The 20,728-nt window shown below is 40.3% G+C and overlaps 1 long non-coding RNA gene across 1 annotated transcript; it reads left to right on the forward strand.

Annotated features, from left to right (window-relative positions):
* Positions 1 to 14,400: 14,400 nt before the first annotated feature.
* LOC133213986 (uncharacterized) lies at positions 14,401 to 16,967 on the forward strand. Its single transcript, XR_009725947.1, has 4 exons — positions 14,401 to 14,531; positions 15,450 to 15,510; positions 16,178 to 16,293; positions 16,811 to 16,967. It is a non-coding gene; the product is annotated as an uncharacterized LOC133213986 (long non-coding RNA).
* The last annotated feature ends 3,761 nt before the right edge of the window (positions 16,968 to 20,728 follow it).

Below are 20,728 nucleotides of genomic sequence, written 5' to 3' on the forward strand. Positions count from 1 at the left end.
TGCAACAGTGCCTCAAAAGTTCACTCTCCAGGAGAGTGAGCAATGCACATTTCCTCTAAGTCTCAGGCTACACATTACCTTTAGAGGAAGGTGCAGAAGCGGGTACAGCTCTCCCAGGACCTGAGAGCAGATGGCTTATAAGGTGTTTTTTAACTTTCCTCAGAGCTTTGAACTTCAAAGGTATCTTAGAGTGCCTCCTCTGAAATTGCCCAGCAGGTGGGACAAACTCCTAACCTTGGCAGGTAAAAGGCATCTGACCAAGTGGTGTTTGGGCCATGCAGCCCTATGGCTGCAGGTCAGAAGGCCATGTGGCAGGTGGTTCAGAGCCTCTTTTCAAATGGGCTGCAAGCAGTTGAGAGGGCAGCATCATTAATTCAACAGTGAAACTTTCAGCACATTTTTTATGCTGCTAATAATCTGCTAACGTTTTAAACCTTTACCTCTGTGGCTTTAACACTGTCAGGATCTACACCCACTTTTGCCAAAAGAAAAATTCACTACAGCTTCTTTGCTGAACTTGCATTCTCAGAGATCAACACACCAACTCCCCCTTCCCCAAGGAATTGTCTGCCCTTCAAAACCCGCTTTCTCTGCTACAGAGCTTGCCACAGCAGAGTGGATTTATAGTATTTTCTGTGTTTTCAACTTCAAATAATCCTGTCTGACTGTAGAAATTGTGGATCTTTTAGCATTCAAAGCTGTTGCAGAGGGGCACCTTGCATGCTGGTGGAAGACTTGTGCTTCCTCATCATCCATGGCTGATCACTTGTCTTTTTGGGACATAAAAACACATCTCTGGAGAATCAAGAGTTTCAGGGGTGGAAGTAATAGAAAGGAAGCATTTGTACAAGGCAGGCTGAATACACCAAGGGCAGGGTGGTGGCAGAGGCAGAGATGCACCTAGGCACTTTACATCTCAATTCTTTGCATCACAGCACATACTGCATTGGGTAGGAATACTGGGGAGAAAAAGAGGAATCACCATTCCTAGCCCCTGTTCCACCTCCCAGTAAACATATCCCTTCATGAGGAAAATCTTATCATGAGACACTGCAAAAAAAATTGGATGATAAATAAGATTTTTGCTGCATAGGACAAAGCTGCCCTTAGGCAATATTAACTTGTCTTACTGACATTTAAATGGCCTAAATCAAGGTGACAAAGATGTTAGTGGCATTACATGAAGAACTGTTCTGTAGGAATGAGTTGTTCTTTAGAACAATTTATATTCAGTGCAGAGAATTAAGAATAAGTGGGTTTAACATGAGGCTCACGTGTCATCATTTCCCAGCTCTTATTATCTGTGGTGTGACTAATGCAGGATTACTCTTCATCTGTGCTCATGACTAACTTGTCTCTGTCCTGTATCCTACTGCAGATGCTTGTTCCAAATTATCAGTTAGAACCTTAATTGCTGCTCCATCTCCCAGAGAAATGAGGCACATGTGATTGTGTTCCATTTCTCCTTTCACATCTTGGGACAGCATTTGGATATTTCTCAGAGACTAGCAGACCATAGATTCCCCTACAGGGGAAAACCAGCTCATAAGGGGCAGTGCCTGCTGGCTTGCTTTTTTCTACTATTCTTTCTTGTGATTGATTGAATGCTTTTAAATTCCTCAAACGAGTCTTGAGGATGGGCACAATTGCTTATGTATATAATATTGGATAAGAAAGCAGTTGATGAGAGTGAAGTGATTCCACAGAAGACCAGTACAGTGCTAGAATGATTGACTTGGATGTTTTCCTTTTGCTATGGGTTTTATTCTTCCGACAGATGATGCAGAAGCTGTGGTTTTAGATGCCAGACTGATAAAAAATAATAGCAAGTATGTTATTAAGTATTCACTGCTCCAGAACAAAAACAGTGAATGAGTACTGCACCATTTCCACTCTGAATTTTGTGGCAAAAGGATATTTTTACATTAAAGATCATCTTCAGTATAATGAGGATGGACATAAAGTAAAGCTGGGAAAAATGTGTTCTGAAGAAAGAATAACATTTTTGCTTCTACTTACTTTTAGATAACTGTTGGCTAACCCAAAGCATTTCACAGACTGAAAAGCATAAGCAATATTCATTCCAACACACAAATTTTGCAAAAAGCCTATATAAGTGCCTCGGGTTAAAAGGGGAAAAATTTCTTCTGAGACCCAGATTTAGATCTGAGGTCCTGATTCAGTCAAATGTTTATTATGCAAGTTTTTAACCTTAACCACTTGAGCAGATATTGCATAAACTGAATTGCCTGCTACTTAAAATCAGGCATATTCTAAAGCATTTTGGTTATCAGAATCCTGAGTCAGTAGCTATTAAACATGTCTACACTTTGATTAACTAAATCCCTCCAATTTCAGAATAGTTTTTTACAGAACAATCTGCTAATGCTATTCTGCTCAATACAAAGTTTTCATGCTAGAGAATCACATATATTAACCGTCGTTTAATTCCATCACCTCTTGATTAAAGTGTAAGTAAGGTCTTTGAAATCCCATCTGAAAGTGGAAAGTGGTTGGTTTGTTTGTTTGTTCCCACATGCAATAAAAGAGTGGATTAAAAGCTGTCCTGAAAAAATCATTTCATGGGAGGAATGAGAAAAAGGGGGACTATTGTTCCCATTTCCATTACCTTCTGGTTTAAAAACAGAATGGCAAATTAATAAACAAATAATCAGATGATTTCAGGCAAACTTGAGTAGAAGCTCACTCTTTTTGTTTGACAATTAAATTAATTAGCTCCTTATCTCCCAAAGCTTAGCTGTGTGCCTGAATCATGTGAGACTTGATAGTCATGTTGAAGGTTAAATCCATTTATCAGGGCTTGCAGTGCTGAGCTTTCTTGGGCAAAAGAAAGGCAGCAGACATACAGACAGAGTTTAATGAAATGTTGAAAATGACAGGATGCAAAGAAGATGAAAAAGAGGTGAAAAATCATATGCTGAGAGGGACTTGTGAGGAGGTGGGTGGTTGAGCTCAGCATCCAAGTGAGCATGACTAGAAAGGAGGCTAATTATTTTCATTTGTCTGGCACTGTGCCTATGTCAGATATGGAAGGGTACAAATAGAAGTTGTGGGTTGTCCAATCTCCATGAAAAATGGGCGTTCCTGAGACTTAGAGAGCTTCAGAGGCAAAAAGGATAGCTGCAGATTTCAGGAATGTCATATTTTGTTTTTCAATTGTGTTCAACAAACCTTCTGTGTCTTTCCAGTTAAGAAAGACAGCACTTTGACAATTTGTTTATTTATTTATTTATTTAACTTTGAAAGTTATTTTAAAACAGTTGCGAGGTCCTCTTTTTTGCTGGTTTTCTGTTTTTTTATGTGATCACACGTGTAAGAAAACTGAGGTTAATTCCCACGTGCAGATGTTGCATGTTGATACAGACTGATATGTCTAATATTCAGGTATGTATCATATGATATCCATGGTTGATACACATCTTATTTTCCCATAAAGCATTCTCTCTATGTGTTTGGGTTGTAGACTGCTCAGGCAGGGACTACTAGATCATTTAGACTGCCTAGTTGGTACCACAAAACAATGTATTACAAATTTGCCACCTCATAGCGATATTAGAAATCAACAGATGTGTGATCTGGAAAGGCACAAATATTCTAGGCTGTAAAAGTCAAAACTGCATGAGATGAGATATAGATATAAATCTCTTGGTTTTGTGGCCAAAAAAATAAATAAATAAATAATTGCTTCAAAGAGAATTCTAAATAAAAATTTATCCCCTTCAAAACCTAAACACGTAGTTCATAAACAGAAGAATACAGGAAAAAACAATAAAAAAAGCTGTCAAATAACCATTACACTGTCACGTGTTCCCTGGGGACTTCTTAGACTTCTTGAGGGGTATTCTGATGACAAATTCCTGCTGTGATCCAAATTCTATGGTGTGACTGTTATTACCACCTATCCGTCAAACACACACACTTAAATGCTGATTTTTTTTGAGGCTAAAAATTGTAGATATGTGTTTAATCTTCCACCTTGTCTTCAATATCTTCTCTCCTCTGGTCAGAATTAGTAGTTTCACAGGTAGATTGCTGATGCCTTAAAATCACTTTGTAGTTCCACACGGAAAAGATGATATTTATATTCTTTCTTTACTCAGTTGATTGAAAAACTTTGACTGGTATTGAAGCTGATAGTTAACATTTCTGAATGCATAGACCCGAGATATTTCAGATCTGCTCTACTTCAGAGAAGACAATCTTTGGGTTGCTGGAATTTCTGCTCACCTGGAATACAAGTAATTATTCATTATCCAGCTGAAGAGAGATGTTTTGGACATCAGTATGAGTGTGTACTGTTTTTGTTTTACAACAGTTATTTTAAAAGAATCTTTTAAATGCAAATGTAATTTTCTATTCTGGGTCACAGCAAACTCAGGCCTCTTATTCTTTTCTTGTTTCCTCAGGACTTCATTCGTCTGCTCGGGTGTTATTACCTGGATGGTGTAATTTGCAACCACAATATTATAAGGTAAAGTCCATTCCAATTCAGGTCAGCAGGACCCCATTTGCTTTAGCATGAATTGGATGAGGCACAAGTTTGTTCTCAGTCCTTTACAGAAGGTTCAAAATCTTACTAAAAGGCCAGTGTTCAGAGCTTTATACCTTTTCATAATCATAGAATCACAGAACGATTTGGGTTGGATAGGACCTTAAGATCATCCAGTTCCACCACTCCTGTCACGGGCAGGGACACCTCACACTAGACCATGTTACCGAAGGCTCTGCCCAGCCTGGCTTTGAATACTGCCAGGGATGGAGCATTTACCACTTCTTTGAGCAACCTGTTCCAGTGCCTTACCACTTAATAGATCCTGTATCAAATGTACCAGATGTTCATGTTGATCATAAAAGTTACATCTCTGCAAAAGGAAAATAGATGATGCTGAAAATTCTAATAAATGCCCTTGTTTTGTATGCTAAAGGTTCAGCGCAATGGTGTACTTTCCCCCTCTCCTTTGCCTTCTTCCTTTTCCCCTTCTGGTTCTCCCTCTATTCGTTGAGCTCCATGCAAATGCCCTTTGGAGAGGAATTGCAGGTTATGTTGAAGACCTGATGTACATGCTATGAACTGCAGTACATGCATTATAATCTCAAAGCCTTTACACCCAGCAAATTCAAGAGCTCCTCTAGCCTATATACACTGGAAATTAATGACATGACAGCCTCAGGAAATAGTACTTCAGATATGCAAGTGCCTCGTGGGAGGAACTCATTACTGGAGTTACAGTAAATTGCCACTGAATGAATGCTGGAGGAGCTTCCAACACTTCATAAGCTTGATCTTGTCTGATCACGGGCTAAGTGAATTTTGGCATCATTAAATACCAGAAACGGTGACCGTCCAAAAAAGCCTTCGACTTCCAGGCTTGTTATAACAACTTGCAGTGATAACAATGCATGGTATGCATTGTAGCAGCTTGCTAGAGGTTTTGTTTGGTTTAAATTAAAGGGCAGCTACTGAGCGAGGCAAGCATATGCTAGTGAGGCTTCACTGCTGAGATTTTAGACTGGTTTTGTTTATATGCAAGGTGGTGGGAGTTTGGGTGAATGGAGGTGCAGAAAGTCATAGTCCAGTTTTCAGTTTTTGGCCCCTAGCAGATTTGGTGCATTTGACTAGATATACATCAAAAAAGAAGCCAAGCTTGAACTGCTTTTTGCTTTGTTGTATGACAGACTTCCACTTTCATTTCTTAAAATTTGTGCCTGTCTTTAAGTGACCTGATAGCAATGTTATCTGTCCTGAAACCACCCTACCCTGAGGTGTGATCTCGATAAGCCTTTATAAACTAAAGCTGGCTCCAGACAGCAATTAAAGTGCCATAAGGTGTCTCATATATCATACCAGGTTAGACAAAGTGTTTCAGGCTGGATGAAGCTTCCCTCTGCATAGTGGTGTTTGCTTTATGCATTATTGTTGTTTTCATTAAAATCAAGCTCTAGTTATAGGTCTGCAAGTTCAGAATTGCAGTTGGTCCAGAGGGGATGGCAAGTTTGACTGTACACTTTCTAATGGATGGCTGACTGATGAAGGAAAGATGAACAGTAATATTGTCAACATTGCAATACATACCTTGTGCTGATCTGCTCAGACACGTTGGGCCAAGCCATTTGGTATGGCTGCACCACTGATGGAAAACAAGGGAGTTCTATTCATTTCAATGATTAGTTGTGTCCATATGTAGTCTTATGCTGCCTAACTGCCTGTTATTAAAGATATTTGTAACAATGAACTGTAAAAAAATCAAAAGCTGCCTCAGTGAAATTTCAAGTGGTGTTGGAAAAACAATGGAAAACATATTAAACAGAAGATGTCCTAGCCCAGCACACCCACAAATATTCGGGAATACCTGGTATTCTGGAATTTGTGGGCACTACTGATGTTCAGTGTACATTGTTTCCTCTGCTGTTAAGAAGTTCCTGCTACTGACTGGATAACCCAAGCAATACCATGTCCTTGAAAATCTTTTCTTTCTTTTTCATTGTAATGACTACTGCTTTAGCTCAGCAGAGAAAAGGAGAAGACAGATATGTGGGGGCTAAAATCTTAACCAACTGCAGCTCACTCTGCCAGAGGTCTGAATGAGAGTTTCTGTATGCATTCTCTGCTTTGTGTACTACTCTGCGTAACACTGATGACTTCAGAGGAATCTCTAACAATATCTGTAGATGGTAGCTGTGATCCAACTGTCTCCATTTGTCCACAAAGCTAAATTTCTATTATTAAAAACCAGAAGAATAACACTTTTCTCACATCCACCTTTCTTATAGACAGGTATTCAGGTTTGTGTGTGATATCAGGTAAACAAGGCAAAACATGTAGTACAACCTGCATGACGGTTGGACTCCTGCTGGAAGAATCCAGGATTCATCTGGTATGAGACACATACTTCTAGCTTCTTAAAATCTAAGGGCAGTAAGATGAAATGTGTCGAAGCAGGAGTGTTCTTAGCAGGAACATATCTTTAGTGCATTTGATGAATGGCTCCTTTAAGTTAGCAGATAGTGGTCTTGCGTGCAAGAATGAGCAAAGCCCTAACAGGAAGAAAATACTTCTGTGTGTGGAAAATTATACCTTTCTGTATGCATACCTACTTATTTGTATGTTGGTGCTTTTCCACAGGAACTGTTTCCTTGGTAGTGTGGAAATGGAGTCAAACAGGGTTTCTTCCAGGGTTGAGCAAGAAGCAGACCCCAGTGTTAGGGTCTGGCTAATGCATGATGACGATTCATGTCATGAGAAAAGATCACAAGTTTTTATCTTCCTCTAGAAGTTAGTTTGTCCACTCATTACTGCTGGAATTTGGGACATCACTGTCAGGAAAAAATATTGTCAGACACTGACAGGAAAAAATATTTTTAGGTTATTCTGGGGGCAGAACCAGTAGCCTTGTCAAAATTACACCAGCAGCAGTTTAGAACATATTCAGCCCTGGCTAGGTTTACACTGATTGCCTGCAGTCAACACTGTTTCTTAATGTGGGCAAAACCACCAGTTCCGATTAAAAACACAAGTAGAACTACATCTTTCCCAATCCAGCATCCGTTTTCTATCTGATCTGCCCATTGCTAGAAATCCATTTGGAGTCAGATAAGATCTATTTCTGTTCTACAGTGAAAAGCTCAAGAAGAAATCTGACTAATTGTTGAGAAGGAAATTTAGCCGTGTCTTTATTAAGAATGAGCATGCAATTCCAAAGATCATTGGTCACTTTGGAATAATCAATTTCTATGATGGGGTAGCTGAGGTAGTGAGTTGAAATGAACCAGTGAAGAAATGGGAGAGGCTTCCACAGTTCCTTAAACATTGTTTTACTTGGTTTGGGTATTTTATTTATTTATTTATTTTTTTTTTTAAGAAAAGGGTTTCAGTTGAACAGTTGTTCCTTAAACGCTGAAGTGTTCTAGGAGGTAACTCCTAGAATCTGATCATACAAACATTTTTTATTGTTCTTTCTCTCATATTTCCAGGGATGGATTCTTTCATGCTGGAATCCCATCCTGGGGTTCATCTGATCTGTCTTTTAACTTACTTCCTCTGACAAGTTATCTTCTTTGTGGTACTAGGACAAGTCTACAAGTGCAAGTCTACTAACAAAGGGATCTCGGCTTGCCATATCCTCTGTGGTTCAGGCTTTACCATCTTGGATACAGTGTCATGCTAATCACTTGTGGTTTAGGCAATATCTGCTAAAGTAGCTCTGTTTCAGGCTAAGCTCACATAGCTTCTTTGCTTAATGCCATATCCAATGAAATGGGGACAGCAGCATTACCTGTCCTTGAAAGCTGGAGAAAAGGAAGGGATTATTATGAGATGTATGAATCCTTATTTGAGCAGTTGGACTAATCTCATTGTAAAAACACAAAAGATAATGGAGTCAGTCTATGTTCACGCTTGTAAGGTGCTGGAAAATGTGGTATTAAGCACATCCATTTCATTAGGTTGGTACTGAAGTGGTGCACTGTGTACACTGTTAGTGGACACTGTGGTGTTGACAGCACTATCTTTCTAGTGACACAAACTGATATCCTAATCACTTGTGCTCTCTAGGATATCACTTACACTTTTCTCAAGTGTTGTAGGACCATTAACCTTAGCTTACCTCTCAAATTCAATGTGGTTAATTATAGCCTAAGTATCTAAGGTTTCATCTTGCAATGGCAATTAGATATGGTAATCTGCAATCCTTTGTAGCCTAAAGTGATGCACAAGAGTGTTGTGTGCTGTTAAACGGCTGCCATGTTCTGCTATAGAAGTGGCTCTGTTTTTCACAGTGGGAGATGCTGAAATTTATAAAGGCGGCTGTTTCTAAATACACTCAGGTCAGTGGGAGTAGGCATATAAACAAACAAACAAACATGGGCTGAAAGGTATATTGCACTCCAGAGTAGTAGAAACATAACCCTTTTTTTTTTTTTTCTGTAGATCAGCATGAATGTTATAAGGAATATAAAATAACCTCAATATCAAAATTTCCCTTTTTTCTTCTTCAGTGCTCAAACCTTTGAAATGCAATTTGCTGAAGAAAGTCAGGCTGACCATTTGAACTGATTTCATCTTCAGCTGACATATCTTTGGCCTCTTTTATTTTGTCCCAATCATATGCATTTGCAGTTACCTGATATTGCCATCTAATAGATAGGAGCTGAATTAAACTAGTATTTATTTTTGACTGCCATACCATTTTTAAGTGTACCTTTTTATACACCTACCCTATTAGTTCATAAAGACCTACCCTATACATTGCTTTTATAGGCTAAGTCATGCACACCCTACTACAGTCAACACAGCTCTCAACATGAAGTCTCTTTGTGCCCTTCCCAGTGTCATGCACAACCATAGCCTAACTAACATAGTTACACTATGGTAGTGCTAACTGCTGGAGATGAACTGGGAAAAATCTTGAAACACAGACCTTATTTAGTGAATTTAGCCTCTTTTTCTTGGGATTGACTTCAACATTTACAAAACTGTCTGCTGAAATTCTTAGGTGAGTGTCTGATGAATATATGTGTCGGCCTGTGGGTATCTGTGAACACAGGTATTCACTCTTTGCAACAGCTCCTGCAATACACTGGGGAGATTAGTGTGTTACACAGCTGGTATTTTTCATCTTTGCCCTTTGGAAGCAATTCTGCTCAAAACCAGAAGCCGCATCTTGGTACAAAACCATCTGGGCATTCAATGAACCTTGATTATGGACAGAAAGTGTGGCATCCCTTTGTGGATATCTGGACAAACTTGAATGGAAAATGAAGAGGAAAGTTATTGGTGAATCACTCCAGTCCTGTGATATGGAAAACACACAGGCTACCATGGCTTTGGCATACTTTCACTACTCTTGCCACAGACTGCTGGGCCTGAGACACCATTTGCTGTATACAGAGCTTCATTGCACTAACAGCAACCGAAAGGTAGTGGATCACTTGTTACTGACACACATGTCAATATCTAGATTCTTTAAGACTCTTTTATTGGATTGAGGAGAAGGATCTGATGAAGCTTCCTTCTACCTCCACTCTATTCACTCACAGCTATCTAAAGATTTTTTAGCCCTTGCAATGTTACTGATCCCCTTTATTCCTCCTCCACTGAAAGCATGCTGCTCTCACTTTCTGTTGTACCTGCTCTTCCTAGGTTTTTTTTTTCCTTGATTCATGATGTGCCAGGATCCTTTCCTCGCCTTTCAGCCATTTGGATAGCCAAACATTCACTGATTCTGTGTGTTTCTCTTCTCTTTCATCCTGGTCCTACTCTGCTGCTGCTGCTGCAGAATGGAAAGATCTTAAAGCAGCAAAACTAATGGTGCCTTTTGTGAGAATTTGAAAGCACAACTTCTAAATCCCTTTCCAAGCTGACATATCTCCTCATTTTTGCCAGTATTTCTTACCACCCTCTCTTTAAGTCTAATCAAAGGGTATACCTTTAAAAGCAGTCAGATGCAATATAGTCTAATCATCATTACTGTGTTAAAAAGTTGTTGGCATGGAAGCCTCTGAGTAGCCAGCTTGGTAGTATTTGTTGGGATTTAAGAGCTTACTATAATTATGATGTCCAGTAACTGCCTGGATTGATGTGTGAGAGGAGAAAGAAAGGAAGAGAGAAGCATATCTTCTTGTCAGGAAGTATACGAGATCAATAAATGGATGGATGGATGGATGGATGGATGGATGGATGGATGGATGGATGGATAGATATGGATGGATTTTTACTCTGTCCTGCATTCTTATGTGTTCAGACAGCTACCCCCATTCTTCTAATGTGTCTTGCAACAGTTCCAAAAAAGATTAGACCTACCTGTATATTGGGATCATGAGTAGATTTTGTCGTGACTTTTTCCAGTCTTAGTGATCTTAATTTTTCAGTGCCTACATAACTCTAGAAAAACACGTTTTCTGTGAGATTGTCTTCTTTAAAAACTTTTCTACCAAAACAATGATGCCTTAGTGGTGAGCTCCTACCACAGGGATTAAATTCACTGGAGACAGCACATTTTAGATGAATCTGGAAGGTTGCAGACAGAGAAAATTTACAGCAGATTCCCACCAATGCACCTTTCTCTCTTGAAGGTTCATAACCCTGCTGGGGTATCTACTTATCTATTCCAGTGGGCTGGATCTATCTCTTTAGCCCTTGCTATGGTAGAAGTGTCTTTCTGGCTCTTTTATGAAAGCCCTAAGAAAATCTGGAATGTAGCAGGTTTTTGGGTCTCCATCACAACCTGAGGTGAAGTTCCCCTTTTATGATCCCATTGCTTCCAGACAGGGAAAGATTGTTTGTTTTTTTCCTTTTTCCCAGAGAAGAAAAAATAAAAGAGAAGCTTGTTTTAATGAATCTCTTCATAAAAAAAAGCTTTCTGCTACCTTGAGGTCTAGGCTGCAGCCATTTTCAAGATGACGGATTCACATTATTTGGTGGATTCACCATTACTATAGTAGCACTTCTTAACTGTAAAATGAATCTCTAATGGGAAGCCCAGTAGTACATATTCCATATACATTCACATCCACACTGACACACAATTCTTCTGACACACAATTACTTTCCTTTAGTCTATGAAATGGGATTTTGAAATTTTGGGGTCCAAAGAGGCCTGGAGATCAGACTTGTTTTTATTATCTGGGATTTCAGTTGAGCTCTTAAATGTTTATTTCATATTCTTTAAGCAGAGCTTCCCCATCTGCCTTTTACTTGTTCCCTAGGATCCTCCCCTAGGCTGCCTTATGGGAGCCTGGCAGCCACAGTAGTCTCTGATGAGATTAGTCACAATAATGCTGCAGAGTTAAGCTCCTTACAGTGAAGCCTGGGAGAGCTGGTAATATTATCCAAAGAGCAAAAGGCTAAATCAATGTTTGACCTGTGTTGTTTTGTTTAAATTATGGCTTGAGGTGGTGTCAGGCCCGCTGCAAATATATAGGTATATTTCCTGCAGGGCTACTATATGACGTGACTTTCAGTATTACAGTGCACCTATGATACCTGGATATACCAGTACCCAACTTATTTCCACCTCTTATATAGTACCCAACTTATTTCCACCTCTTTGGAGCCTATTAAATCACATGGGTGAACACATCTCTGCTGGCTAGTGTCTTAGTTATTTTTTTTCTCTTTCATGCACCAGAGGGAAGTTGCACAGTACTGAAGTTAGCCTGACACCTTAATGCAACAACATGAAGAATATGAAAAGAAGCAACACTGCTGAATGGCAAGTTACCTTTGCCATTAGTAACTTGCAATGGCTTTTCCACCTGAAAACACTTTTCCACCACAACAGTATGAATTTTCTGCAGTTGACATTTTCACTGTTTATGTGTCATCCCATAGGGGTGTTGAGAGTTGCCTTGCGTAATTAAAGTGTGTTATTTTGGCTATAACTGGATAAACATTATTTCATGCATTTTGTAATCCTCTCTTAAGTAGGTTGACCTGGTATGACTTTCATTTTGTGATCCCATGAAAACGTCGCTTGACTAGTGTCCTGCTTGAGCACACAGACATAAAACTAACATCTACCTATGATTCTATATAAGCCCTGAGAACAATGACACCCAGCTAGACTCTTTGCATGGTCAATTTGCAGTTCCTAATTAGCATGGCATTAGACTGTCTCAGTAACTACAGAATTGAAACCTTGAAAAATAACTCCACAAAAACCAAAATAAGTGGCATCTCTGAATGAAAAGTTCTGATCGTTGAAGACAGTCGTGTCTGATAGTACTGAGGACCTTCTCTACTTTTCAGTCTCAGAAGACAAGCCAATAGACAGCTTATATAGCTTTAAAAGGCTTGATATAGGGTTGTTTTTTTTTGTTTTCCCCATAGAACTTACTTAGTTCATGGAGAATATTGCGATTTCCTTCTCTTGCCACAGCCTCTTTCTGGTCTTCCTCCAGCTCTGTGATGTAGAGCTAGGAGTCTTGATTAATAGCATGTAGATCAGGGACTGGGTTAAAATTGCTTAGAGAAAACACATCCTGCCCTTATCCTTATATTAACTGCAACTCTCCGAGGACTTTATTATCCCAAAATGAGCAACAGCTCCTTCTGTTTGGAGTGGCGTGGGTCAAAGGCAAATCAGAGCAAGAAGTGGAGCCTGCGCTCTACTAGCATGTCCCCACATCCTCACTTCTTTATAACTCAGAGCTTGGGCTTCAGTTCAGTTTCACCATCTGCACTCAAACTTCTCTTGCATCATCCATAAAGGCTTATCTGAATTTCTGTTGAGAAGAGATGATGCACATCTTCTCATCTTGCCATCTTGCCCTGTACAGCAGCTCTCTGCTGATAGTTCTTGGACATGGGCCTCTGGCACCTGCTTGCTTTCTGAGATGGGAGAGAATCAGTGAGACAGTCCCTGGTTCTCTTTGCCAACAGGGCTAAGCAAAGCACTGCTCTTAATCAATTGCCTTCAGACATACTTTCACTGCTGCCTTCTGTGTATGTGCAATGTTTTCTGGACAGGCTATGTTGTCTGTGCTGCACATGATCTCCCTTTGTTTCAGCCACATGGTATTATCACAATAATTGAATGTTTGAAGGTGCAGCATGAACATGGGGAAGGTAAATGCATGAGATTTCCCAGCTAAAATTGCCAAGAGGCAATGTATCCTGCGGAGTACTAAAATTTAACATTGAACTGGTCTGACGTAGAAGGGTAAGAGTAGTTTGAGCAGTTCAGTAATGCAGTTTATTCCAGTGCAGATTTAAATTCAATGTTTGGTATTTTTTAGTGTTTCCCAATAATCCAAAACATAAATACAGTTCAGAAATTACTCTTTACACTGAGAATTGCCCATCTCTCTATTTATTATTGAGGGAGCCTAGGGTATACATTTCTAAGATTCAGAATTTTACAGGGCAAAGAAGGCTGAACTTGTATTTATGAAGCTTTGGTCTGTTATTTTGAAGACATTCAATGAGTTGGGGAAATATGGCTTAACTCCAAAAGAGGAAAGAGGACATCAGGTGTAGTCATCCAGCAAAAGCCAGGCTAATGCTGGGACATGATGCAGTGAGAGTGGGGGAAGAGGACAGATATGAAAGGTACAATGTCACAAATCTAGTTAGAGACCTTAAAGAAAGTGTTCAATTCCAAAACTGTGTTCAGGGCACATGCTCTCCCCGTCTCCTGTGAAGAACATGGGAAAATAAAACTTGTGTAAGAATCAGGGGCTGGGTTTTTAGCTACTCTGTAGTTTCTCTTTAGGACATCAACCACATCAGTAATTGCCTGCTGCATACTGTCTCTACGCTTAGTCATTTGCTTATTTCTTAGTTATTTGAATCAGCATGCTCAGATTGCCGAGAGCCCCATAACAGGAGATACCTGCCACAGGTCATTTGTCAAGTGGCTTTTTTCCAGTCTCCTTTTCTTCATAGTAAGATGCAGATGCTCATCTTGGCAGCAGGCATTACTGCATTGCCATCTGGTACAAAGAGAAAGGTGTTCCAACATGGCTATGGATGGCTGCAAGTTAGAGGATGAGATTACAGGAGAGGACTTATGGTAAGTACTGAAGGAAAGGAGGGCTGCAATGAGACTAGGAAGCTTTTATTTGCTAAATAACCAGAGTAAATGCAATATGCCCCATTGCACAGGAGATAGCTCTACTTTATAATAGCATTAAGAACACCTCTTCTGGCAGGGAAGCATTGTTTCCCCTCAGCAGGGACAGAGTGGTGGGAGTTTCTGTCACAGCTGGGGAACTATCCAGTACCAAAAAAGAACACCACAGTAGGGAAAATAGTACAGAAGGATCTAGGAAAGGTTTCTTTTCTTAAGTGATCAAAGTTGGACAGAGGTCATGCTCTGCCAGGAACAAACGGCACTATTAATCCCTCTCCAGCCTTCCAGCTATGTTGTTGAGTGTCAAGCTGAAGATTTTTGTATTCTTCTACTGGCACAGGTTCAGGGTCACCTAAACTAGGTATGGCACTGACATGTAACGAACTCTTCCTCCAGAAAGACTGCAGTCTACTCAGAAAAGGCAAGATGAAAGATGGGAAGGGAACAGAGAGTGACTGGACCCAGCTAGTACTTCTGGGTCAGAAGTTGGAGCCAGGATCTAGCACTAGCATCAGGCATCTAGAACTTTGTCTGTGTTTGGGCATCTAGCACTTTATGCTGTCAGACACGTTGTCATTCCTTCATATTCTCAAGGACTACACTGTGTCTGTCTCTAACAGAGAAGAGTAGTGACACTGTGAGCTCATCCTCCTCCATCCACTTTATTTATTCTGTAGATGAAAAAAAGAATGCTCTGGATGGGTTTTGTCACTTTTGACACTTTTTCATTCCTGTTTCATTTTTCTTTGCATCTCTCAATGTGTTTGAATTTATTTTACCTGCCTGTTAAGCTATTACCAAAATCAAGATGTGATTTTCAAGTTATATGTACATTCTTCAGGTATTTTTTCCTTTCAGGAAAGGAGAAATGAAAGTATCAGCCCTCCCAACAAAGAAACTCTGAGAGCTCATGACCCTAGTAAGTGTCAGGGCTGCATGTTTATTTCCTTTTATTGAAAGATTCTTATGCATCAAAGTGTCTCAGACACAAAGAGCAGTAAAAGCCAGAAACATAAATTCACCTCTATAAGATTACACAGTATCTTAAGGAGCGTCAATGGACAGAATTCTAGATCAGAATAATCTCCTTTCCGCTGCATGGTGCAGAACGAGTTCTAATAGATGCAAGAGTCATTACCAAAGGGTCTGCAAATAATATGCAATAACAGATTACCATAAGGATGCATAAACCAGAAACACATGGAAAATACATTCACATACAGTATGGAAATGGTATCTGAAGCCATCTTTTGCAGTTTGATTGCTACCTTCAAAAGCAGCAACATTTTACTGATTTCTGCCCATTTTCTGGCTGGACATATTCTCTGCAAACACACACATTTTTCTTTCTTTTTTTTTTTTTTTTTCTCTGAAAACAGGAAGTTTGTCATGCTGGATCAGATCAATGAACTATCAGAAGAGACTTCCTGCCTTTATTCCTGGCTGGTGCCTGATGTTTTGCTAAAAACCCCTCCTTGACTTATTTTCCCAGCCAGATACGCAATGATGCCGGTAAGAGACATACATTACTTCCAGAACCCCCTGGGGAACTAGTGCACACCATAACCCATGATTTTGATTATCAGTATGTCAGATGTTAAAGCTACAGCTGCAATGGTCAAACAGAGCTTCTTGAACACAGCAGCATTATTCCACTGATGCCACCCACAGCAGAATTTTCCATGGCTCAGCTGACTCTGTGGTGGGTAAAAATCATTCTTGTGCAGAGAACAAGCACAGGGCTTATGAATCACTTGAATGTCCTTTCAATTCGCAAAGCAGGGATTAAGTACGACTTAAGAAGAACATATGACTTGTGCTTGTCCTCAATACAGTGGTGACTCTCATATTATGTGAAGAAATAGCTCCTTTGTTTTGTATTTACTTGGTGTTAATGTTGCTGGATGTCCTGTTGTTCCCCTGGCCAGGGTAAAAGAGCAGCCTGGTCTGCTCGTACAGCAATTTGGTAAAGCAGAATTCCACACCTGAATAGGTCCTGCAACCTCTGCTGTAATAACATGTAACAGTATTCTGATTTATTTAGTACTCCAAGTTATAATTCACAGATTATTTATTCTGGTGGCTAAACAAGTAGAGTCTTTTGTCCTTCGTGGGCTATTTGGCAAAGTGTATCTTTGAACAAGCGAATTTGATTTCTGTTCCCTATTGCCATGTACCACTTCCTTTTTAATGACCATTTTTTATTTTATCTCCTTCAGTTGATAGTTTCCTCCAGTTTTGCAGCAGAAAGGTCAAAGTTCTGCTCCCCACACTGATTTTCCAGCTGGTAGCAAACCAATGAGATATATGTAGTCATGAGTGCCTGTGTGTGTTACAAGGATGACCTTATTTTAAATAAAGTTAACTCTAAAAGTTTACAGCTGCAGATAACCTGAAACTACTCAAAATTTGTGATGAATTTCATAAATTGGAGTGACCAGTTTAAGAGAAAACATCAGAATTACTTTTCTACTGCTTTGCTGTTGTAGGAAAATGGCCTTACAGAACTAGGTACATTTTCATGAGGAAATGTGAAATCTGTCCTTAGATATGTAAGTGGTAGTGTGTAAATTCTGTAAAATTAGAAACAAATGGGTAACAAAAAGGTCCATATTCATTCACAGTGGAAAAAGAGATGGATTTGCCATGCATAAAACATGACAAGACACAGGACGCCTGGGTTGTGGGTATTACCTGTTCTTGCAGCTAGTTTGCATGCCTTGCATTTCATTCAGTTCATGGAAGGCTCCATAGCCAACACCATGTTGGCTTATGAGGGAGAGGCAAGCATAAGGTTTATGTTTTTAAGATGTGTCAATGAGAATAAGGAAAATCAAAGATTATGCCTGGATGACAGTCTCTGAATCCAAATAAAGGTAGTGAGTGGGTTGAGTGTGGAACAAGGATTATGCCTCTCCAAAAAGCGTGCCTGCTAGATCAGTTACTGGGTCATCTTCAGGTTTCAAAGAGACACCTAACATCTTCCTATGAGTATGTTTACTGTCTCCTGCCATACATCACACTGGGTATTCACCCAGTCCCATGCTGCAGTCCCATGTCAGGGAACTCGCTTTCTCCAGTAGATAATCTGTTCCAAAGCATCTCTTGGAGTGCAACATAAAGAAGATATTCAGTAACATTGAGTAAGAACAGAGGTTTAATATTCTGACTCAGATTTGGGGATTCCTAGCGCGTGTCTTTGCCTTTTATAATACACTGTTATGCGCAAAATATTTTAAAGTAGCTGCTGGCAAGACATTTTGCACTGTGCTGTTATGTTTGCCTCACAACATACATCTTGCCATACTCGCTGCTATCTGTACCTTGTTGAAAGGCTTTTCTTGGCATGTCTTGCATTAGCGATGTGTTTCTCTGCTGCATAGTACAATGGGATCATTATCCTGGAATCAGTCCTTAGACACTATTAAAGATAGAAAATACTGTACGGTGTTGAATACTAACTCACAGATTATTGCTTTGAGGCAGTGGAGCACAGACAGGAGGTAATGCAGATTAATGCCCTTTCTCTTTTCCTACATAATGCAAAAGGATTTGGAATGTGAGACATAATGGGGCAAAAGCTTTAGAAATTCAAAAGGCAAGCAATTTGTAAATAAATCAGCAAGTTGCCATGAAGGGAGAGAAAGATTTGTCTGAAGTGTAATGGCCCTACTGCAATGTGCTCACTAAGCTCTCAGTGTCATTTTAAATATCATGAGACTTGATTTTGAGACTTCAAGGGAAAATAAATCTTAAAAAGAGATGCTCAGGACTCAAGTGCTAGGATCTAGCAACACATTTCAAAGCACTCAACAGAAAGTGGTCCATTCCCTTCTGCTATACACAGCACAGTAGTGGGGAAGCTTGAGTCCTCCAGAAAAGGAATAAATCACAAACCTCTAGACTCCAAACTAGACCCTGGCCCAGACATAAGTAGGCAAGACACAAAAAAGCAAGACTGAGAAGCTAGAGCAATAGCAGTGCCCAAGGCACAGAAGAGTTTGGATGCTGATGGACTGATAGTCTCTGAGGTGTATCTAGCTGCCTTGATTTTGGGTAAGACTTAGAATAATTTTTAAGTGATTACAATCACCTGAGGACAAGGCTTCAAAGCATCTGGGTCATTCACTTTAACACACAGCAGCTGCCAGTATTTTCATTTATTCAAGTTCCTTCTTTTTATATAAATAATTGCTTCTGCTTCACTTCAGCTGTCTCTCCAGTATACAACCACCATTCTGGCCAAGTATGTCAGAAACCACTTAAAAAAAAACCCTATCCTATTCCTTAAAGATGTTCTACAAGTGTAACTCTGACTGAGGCTGTAGGGAAATTACACATTTGAAACACACCCTGCTAAGCATTTTTTGCCTCTCTAGCATGATAATAATGCAAGAAGAAGCCCTGCTGCCAAACTAGCTCTGCAAAGCAACTTGCACTAGGTTTCACTGTGAGAGAACAACGGTAGCAGGGAGCATTTCCAACCCGATGCTATAGACAGAGGCACTTCAACTATCCACTCAGCATTTTCTTCCCTTCTGTGTTTTTTTTCCAAGCTTTTTGTAGACTTGGAGCTGAGGCTGCAGATCCTGAGTCCCTCCAAGAGAGATGGAACCCCTGACTGCAGGGTTTTTGATTTTCCCTAGACCTTTAAAGTCATTCCCCATTTGATATTCGTGCTCCTACACTGCTCTTGAAGCATGGTGCTTCTGTGAGGTCCTGCACTTGCTTGGTCTTTGCTCAGGTTGTGTCTTTTCTCCCAGGTCTGCAGCTATCTTTAGTTTTCCTTTACAGTGTCCTGTCACTGTAGCTATTACCTATGATCCCTGTCAGAACGCAGCTGCTTTCCTTTGGCCATTACCCATGCTGATACTCGCTGTCTTCATATCTGCTTCACTCTGAACAGCAGTCACAAATGATGCCTGTTTTCTTCCATTTTTCCTGTGTGTGACATGTTTCTAAAGCCTGACTGCTGGACTGCAACACACCCCCCCTCTACACCTTCTTCTTTAGTCAATGTATTCCTTGCTTCCCATCCAATTTTAGGGAAAAAGCATTGCTGTGGCCCAGCTTTGGCAGGTAAGGCTCTCTTCCTGACTGTCTTGTTTTTGCTATCAGTCCCTCCGCTGTTTATGCTGCCAACTTTGTTTTCTCTCGCACTTTTCATTTCTGATACCCACGGCAAGACATCTGGTGCTCAAATCTGCCCTGTTAAGTGCTGAATCACATAAATCCTGCTGCAGCGTGCTATGAGTCGCGTCAGAGCAGAGCGTGTTAGGCATGTCATACTTTGGGAGGGTGCTGCTTGACTCCTGATCAGTTCTTACCAGAGCTTCCTCCAGAGTCACCTCTCAGAAAGCAGACTGTCCATCTCCTGTCCTTAAAAATGACCATTTGCAAAGGCATCTCAGAGTGGCAGAAAGATCAAAACTGATCAATGTACCCTGAAAACATGTCACACTGGGTCTTATATGCTCTGCAATGCACATTGGTGAAGGGCCAATGGAAATGCTCAGATAAAGCACCCTCTATCCTTAGGTATGAAGTTACTCATTTCCTGATGTCAGCTCTTATATCCGCAGGGATTACTGCTTGTCCTGCTTTAAATAAAATCCCATCTTGCACATGTGTGCACACACACACTAACAACACTCAGTCTTTTGCCTAATAACAAGAGAGGCAATGCCTGTAGTCCTTTTTCCTTCCAGTATAGCCACATACTCTCTTGTACGAACTGCTTCAATGCCTTTATCATCCCACCCAGGCAGCTTTTCAGGAGCACTCAGCATTTCCTCATCATGCTTGCTTTTTGCTGGACCTCAAACTGCATCTTTATGCCATGCCCCAAAGTGACACAATGGGATTGTCCTCCCCCCCTAGGCAGGAGCAGCAGCTCTTTGTTTATCTGACTCCATCCTGGTTGTGTCAGGGCTCCACCAGTAAGTGTTCAAGGTGCTGACTTTGCAGCATCATGACTCCAAGCTTTCTGTGGCTCTATCTGTTCCAGGGGCTTATAGCAATTTGGGACTGGTTCCCTGCATTGGATTGCCTTTACCCCATCACATGGGGCTCTGACAGCTGCCAAATTCTGTCTCTGTGAGTTAACTGTTTAGACAATTCTTGTGTTTGGAAAGGTG

The sequence above is a fragment of the Neopsephotus bourkii genome, unplaced genomic scaffold (assembly GCF_033783945.1).
Source record: "Neopsephotus bourkii isolate Nb327-2 ecotype Australia unplaced genomic scaffold, CSIRO-AGI_Nbou_v1 NB_107, whole genome shotgun sequence".
In the NCBI taxonomy this organism is placed as follows: domain Eukaryota; kingdom Metazoa; phylum Chordata; class Aves; order Psittaciformes; family Psittacidae; genus Neopsephotus; species Neopsephotus bourkii.